The 7,036-nt window shown below is 42.6% G+C and overlaps 1 long non-coding RNA gene across 1 annotated transcript; it reads right to left on the bottom strand.

Moving 5' to 3' along the window:
* Positions 1-1,640: 1,640 nt before the first annotated feature.
* Positions 1,641-6,820, bottom strand: LOC124248306 (uncharacterized). The gene is made up of 2 exons (XR_006890972.1): positions 3,542-6,820; positions 1,641-2,757 (listed from the first exon to the last, which is right to left on the bottom strand). It is a non-coding gene; the product is annotated as an uncharacterized LOC124248306 (long non-coding RNA).
* Between the last annotated feature and the right edge of the window lie 216 nt (positions 6,821-7,036).

The raw sequence follows: 7,036 nt of genomic DNA, 5'->3' as shown, positions 1-7,036 counted from the left end.
ACAGCATCTGTGTCTTCTACCTTCCACGTATTGTGTGTGTGTGGCTGCTCGGTGGGGGCTGGGTACATGTGGAACCCAAGCTGTACACGAGATGGGAGATAACGGTCTCCTCTTGACTAGTCTCTGGAGTAAGTCCCACTCGAAGAAGTGGGATGGGGGCAGAGTGAGCCAAGCTACAAGATCTCCTACACTATGACTGACATGGGTTGACAAATAGGCATGGGTGAGAATGCTGCTGCAAAAGAAGCAGCAGGAGAGATGCACTGTGTTTGTCACCATCATGTGAAGAGAACTCAAAATGGGGAGGTAAGATATATTGAGTAGCTACTGTGTGGCTGGTACTAGACTATGAATTTTGTATTGTTATTTTATTTAATACTCACAACAACCCTGCAAGATAGGTACTATTACCCCATTTTCAGATGGGGAAACAGGCTCAGCCAGATTAAATCACCTGGGCAAGGTCCCACAATAGAGAGAGGTGAAAAAAACATTTTGAACCAGGCATTTCCTTCAAAGCCCAGGAAAAGAGACACTGCATTCTTGGTGCCACACAACATAATGATAGTTGGTAAGACTGTTTGTTGGTGTTATTTTGGTCACTGTTGTGGACTGAATGTTTGAATCCCCCAAAATCCATATGTTGAAGCCCTAACCCCCAATGTGATTGTTTTTGGAGATAGGGCCTTTACAGAAGTAATTAGGATGAAATGAGGGGGGCCATTGAATGAAGGGGGTCAAAGGCACAAACTTCCACTTATAAGATAAACAAGTGCTGGGTGATGCACAGCATGGCGACTGCAGTTAACACTGCTGTATGGTATATTTGAAAGCTGTTAAGACAGTAGATCCTAAGGGTTCTCATCACAAGGGAAGTAACGTTTTTTTTGTATCTATAGGAGATGATGGATGTTAACTAAGCTTATTGTGGTAATCATTGCACAATATATGTAAGTTGAGACATTATGCTGTACACCTTAAACTTATACAGTGCTGTATGTCAACTATATCTCAATAAAACTGGAAAAAAAGATTAAATGAGGTCATAAGGTTAGGGCCCTGATCTGACAGGATGTGTACTTATAAGAAGATACTAGAAAGCGCTCTCTTGAGCGCATGCTCTCTCTCTCTCTCTCTCTCACTTTCTCTCTCTCTCTCCTGAGAAAAGGCCATGTGAGGCCATAGTGAGAAGGCAACCCTCTACAAGCCAGGAAGAGAGCCCTTACCAGACATCTATTCTGCCAGAACCTTGATCTTGAATTCTAGCCTCCACAACTGTGAGAAAATAAATTTCTGTTGTTTAAGCCCCCGATCTATGATTATCTTTTAAGACAGCCTGAGCAGACTAATATAGTCCCATAGGTATTATTTGTAAAAATTAGAAGAATAAAAGCATGAACTCCTTAGCCATGTTTGAATCCCAGCTCCACTACCTACTGGCTCGGTGACCTTAGGCAAGTTCCCTCTGTGCCTATCAGGGAAAAATAATAGTACCTAATCACAGCATTATTATAAAGATTAAATGAGTTAATATTTGTAAAGCACAGTGCCTGGATCATAGCAAATGCTATGTAAGTGTGTGACACATAAGAAATGGATAAGTCACATTCTATTGGTCAGGAAAACAGGAGCCACCTAAGTAGTTTGAGTAAGAAGTTTATTACTGGGAACTAAAGACTTAACACATCTTCCGGAGATACAGAAACAGTAGAAGGCATGGATCACAAAGAATCCCCCACCAATCCTTCAGCACTGACGCAGGTGATTCTCAGAGTACAACCAAAAACCACAGACGAACACCCACACCAGCTGTCTGCATCTGCAGATGGCCACTGGCTTCTGGGGAAGAAGCTCCCGGCTTACCTTCTGTCCACCAGGGCCTCTCAGGTGCTGCCCAGTGCACCGGGGAGACTGGAAAGTGTGGGTTTCAGGCTGTCCACAGCCCCTGGGAGAGCTCAGGAAGGCTGGGCTGGCATCAGGGATGAATTGATTGGGTTTCCCTTGCAACTGATTAGAAGTAGGAGGTTTTACTTAACTTCTATTCATCTTCACATGTGCTTTGCCACCAATTGTTATTCAAACGTTGGAAGAGACCTTCTGTCCATAGCTATACTATCAATTCCTTGATGCAAGGAAGAAGGTTATACTTCTTTTACCTTCCCTTTTTGCCTCAATAAAATTTCGGGCACATAACACACTATGGCTCCTCAAGAAATTTGTATTTATTGAAAAAAATTAATAAAAACCTTTATAACAAAAAGGACTAGGGGCAATACAATTCAAGCAACAAAAAAGCAGCCTGAAATTATTTTAGATGAGATTTGCATTTTTAAAAGTCTGCTTTTATTTTTTCCAGTAATAGTGGAATTTATTATTAGAATGCAGTTATTTTAAAAAAAAAAAAACAAACTACCCACGGCATGTCATAAAGACACAGGAGCCAGCCTGATGGTGCATCCAAAGGCCAGATCCAGGACAATTTGAGCACCAAAATAATTGTGTTAATAAATTATAAGCCAAGGGGGAAAATAGTAATCTGTGAGTCCATACTGACAATAATGCCCAATAACCAATAATAAACAGATACATAACTGGGGATAAAGGAGGACAGTTGCTGAAGGCACCCATATCAACGTGAAGGGCGTGCTGGAGCTGGACTCTCACAGTAAAGCCTGGGTCAGGCCAGAAGCATCAGTGGATGATCAGTCTAGGTATTTTGAGGAAGAGCTTGGTGTCTTCCTTGAGATTGCTTATTGGCTGAAAGAGGGAAGAAAACAGCAATTATACAGTGGAAAATTGGACAACACTTGACTGGGGTGACCTAAATCAACATTACCAATGAAGAACAGACGAATATCATGTGCCTCCAGAAGTGACACCTTGAGAAGGGTAGGTCACCTATGTAGTATTTTGGCCAAGAATTGCATCTAATAATGAGGAAACACTAGCCAAACCCAAAGTGAGGAATAGTCTATTAAAAAAAAAACGGGGGGCAAGGGAACTCTATTTTTCACAAACGTCAAGAAAAGCTATAGAAATGTTCTAGATCAAAGGAGACTAAAGAGACATGACAACCAAATGCAATACCTGACCCTCGACTGAACTGACCCTAGACTGGATGGGAAAAAAATTCTATAAAAGGCATTATTGATTTAACTAACAAAATTGGACTACTGATACCAGTGATAGGTTAGATCAGATAAAAGCATTATATGGTGTTAACTGATGGACACCTGTGCTCCTGGCAAAAGTATAAATGCAAAGTGATGGTTTGGAAAGGGCTGCCCCTATCAGCTTTGAGGGCAAGGCTCCTGTCTGACCTCTCTTATCTTCAGGGCCCAGCACACTGCTCATTGTAGAGCAGGTGCTCAGTGGATTTTACTGTGTGGATGAGTGGATAGATAACCAGGGGATAACATGTCTCTCAGAGCCCTTCCACCCCTGGCCAAGCTCTGAGCAGCGCTATGGCTTCTAGGTTGCATGACCGCCTCCGTAAGTTCATTCTCGTGCACCTAGAACAGGGGGAATTGGCTTGCCTCACCTCTTTCCTTCTGGTTCTTCCAATGGCTCTTCCACTTGATCGGGCCTCGCGCTAGAGATTTTAGGTCATTCACAGCTGGAACACTTTTCCACACGTTTAAGTCAGCAGACCTAATTCATCAATATAATTCACACACATATTTCTTTATTTTTAGGTCTTCCTCCTTCTAAGGAATGATATTTGACCCTGAATTAAAAAATTATGTTTGGTCCTAAATAATGCAAGCAAAACAAAATAGTTAAATAATGATTTAGTCCAGGTACTTTGAGAGACAGATGCTGAGAAGAGATTAAATGTGTAAGAGATTTATTGGGGAAAACATCTGTGAGGGAAAATGGGGATGGAGGAGGAGGAGGCAGGAAGAGCCATCAGACCATAAGGCAGGTCTGATACCCATGAAGCAGAGAGGCAAGGAGGGAAGGAGAGGAGAAAGGAGGGAGGAAAGAAAGAAGGAAGAAGGGAATGGAGGAAAGCCACTGACTACCGTGTGGTTCTAAGAAAGTTTCATCAAGGTCAAAAGGGAGTCTTCGAGCCAAAGACACCCATTAGAGGAGGCCCTGTATCCCAGGAATGGGCCTCTGTGGTATTCCTGCCATGCTCAGTCAGGGGCTGGGAGCAGCCAGTTGGTTGGAAGCGTGGCCTTGCAACTAGGGCTGGAGGTCGATTATGCTTCCTGCAGTAGGAGATCTGAGAGGCATATTCTCAGGACTGCAACAGATAATAATTTGCATAATTTAGGCTGAGCTACCCCCTGATTTTACCTGAAACAGTGGTATGATCCAAGGCAAGTTTGGGATTCAGGCCTTAATCATCCACCTGGACCCTGGTCTCAGTTCCACTGAACTCTGAAGAGAGAGTTGTAGTCAGAGCATGCTAGATGAAGATTGAGAAAAGGCATCCATGTCTTGCTGAAAATGTTAAGCTACAGCTCTGCAGCAAAAATAACTTCTGCTTTCATTTCAAAAGAGAGTAGGCATATGACTTTCCTTCTGCCTCAGAAAGACACTGATGTAAGATGTTGGATGTTGGATGACTGTTTGACTCCTCAAAGCTAGTGGCTGTTACTCCAAAGCCTTACTTTATTTTTATAGACTGATTTATAGACCAAGAAAGCTTCAAATTTGCCCTTGCTGCCAAATGAGAAGGTCACCTTGTGGTGGGCCATCTTCACCCCCATGCCCTAGGCCTGCTAGACTATCTCCTCCTAGGAACACTGAGGCCTTCAGTCACACTGACATCAACTAGACAAAGAAAGTTGGCTTTTGCCCCATAAGGTGACGGTTTAGGAAGCTAGTGTTCTCCAGAGGGCTTCTTTGCAGAGCCCCCTCTGCCAAATCCCTCATTTGGGGAACACTGTAAAAATGTCAGGATAGATAATGCTAGGATCTAGTGCAGACAAGCACAGTCCTTGGAGGTGACGAAATCTGGGCTTGAACCTGAGCTCTACCACACTGCTGTCAGCAAAGACAGGTGACTGGTGGATATCCAAATCCCGGGCCGTTGGAAAAGCTCCAGAAAGAAAGGGAGGTCCAGGAGTAGCTATTGGATGCTTAGTCACACAACAGTGACATTCAGAGGGGCAGTTCACTCACCAGGGCTAGACGGAATTGAGGAAATGGAGGAGAATCCAGTTTGCAGGGGGTGGGGGCAGTGTAGTGCAGGGAGAAAAGTGGCCATCAAGTTTCTGACCTACCAAAGCAGAAGGGAAGGACTCAGGTGCACAAGTCTAGATGAGTAATCACTTTCCTGAGAATACTGGAGTGCAGGGGTCAGATGCTATCAGAAGTTACAGCCTGCTCCAACATTGGGCTGATGATCTGCTGACCTCGCTTTCCTTATCCACCACATGCAGGGGATCTGAATTATTCCAGGGTCTGCGCTGGAACTTTGCTACTTTTCAGACAGAGGCTAAGCAGCCCTAGACGCAAACTCCTACAGTGCAGAATTAGAAAGACCATAACGTTGAGAAGCTAGAAGTATAACGTTATGTGTTCACACTTTAAGATTATCATTTCTGTGATAGCACTTCATGATAGAAATAAAAATTTCACAAACAAATTGAACATCAATTTACTCAAAATATAAGAGATTTTTAAAAGAAAGAACACACTGAGGACTCCATTATCAACAAGGGACTAAAATAGGGTCATGGAATCACTGCAAATTGGCCTGGACCCACGTGTCATCAATACCACTGAGAAATTCTCAGGTTTCCTTACTTTTTGACAACATGATGAGAGGGGACAGTCTTTTCAGATTAATGACACACTGGCTGCCACCACCGCACACAACCAAGAGCTAAGTTAGTGCTATGTCGAGGCAGATGTTGCATATTTAGAAGAAAGCATAGATCAGAAGAAGAAAATAGAATTAGAGAGGAGGGTTCTGCTATTTTCTTATTCCTTTACAGGTACTTGAGCCTCTATTTGGTAAATTTCATAGTTAGAGGCATTTCCAGATTATTTCTTTAAAAGTATCTAATTCTCTCTTCAGTAATATTCATAGGGAGAAGAGCGTCTAGTCTTAGAAATCTATGGTAAGTTTAATGATCTTTATTTTTCTTTGAGTTTTTTCCCAAAATATGGATCACGAGGTGTATAATGTAGCAATCCTCTAATTCTTGTAAAAGGAAAGAATAAGGCTTTATTTTTAACTTACCCTTAAATTAAATACATAGGGAAATTAGTACATTTTACAGCTAAGACTAAGTCTAGAGAATTCAGGACTTAAGAGAAATTACACTGCCCCTGTGTTCCATACTTTTTACCCTTTCTCCTACCATGTAAAAAAATTAATTATGGAGGAATAATCTGGTTAAAATAAGTTATAGAGCGGAGTGTTGATGGGGAAAGAAAACAGAGAAGGGAAGGAGGCTTTGAGAGATGAGTGAGAAAGAAAAGCAGCCATGGTTTTAGCACAGAGATTGTGAGCCCACATTACACACTATTTTATTTACATGTGTCTATTATTGCCTACAGCACTGTTTCAGTAACAGCTTACTATGCTACATCCCTCTCCCTAACTCACCACCTTCAAGAGTCCAATGCTCGGTCTCTGTGATAGTTTAATTTGGGCTTCACAGTGTTCAGGCGATCATTTTGGTATGATTTACCCAAAAGCAGCTCTGTGCACAACCTTTTCTTTCCTAATAAATCCGCCTGTTTCCAAGGCTACCTCTTACTGTCACCAACCACCAGTCATGCTGATAGTTAAGACAATGAATTGTTTTTAATGAGGTAGGGATCAAGAAAGCCTGTTCCTAGGGCTGACCTGGTGGCATACTGGTTAAGTTTGCCCACTCTGCTTCAGTGGCCTGGGGTTCAAAGGTTTGGATCCTGGGCGTGGACCTACATACTGCTCATCAAGCCATGCTGAGGCAGCATCCCACATGCAAAAGAGAGGAAGACTGGTATACATGTTAGCTCAGGACCAATCTTCCTCACCAAAAAAACCCACCCTGTTTCTAGCTGTGTTATCTTACACAAACCATTTAAT

Source organism: Equus quagga, chromosome 12, assembly GCF_021613505.1.
Source record: "Equus quagga isolate Etosha38 chromosome 12, UCLA_HA_Equagga_1.0, whole genome shotgun sequence".
Lineage (NCBI taxonomy): Eukaryota > Metazoa > Chordata > Mammalia > Perissodactyla > Equidae > Equus > Equus quagga.
The sequence above is the reverse complement of the archived record's forward strand: the minus strand, read 5'-3'. Positions and strand labels throughout refer to the sequence as shown.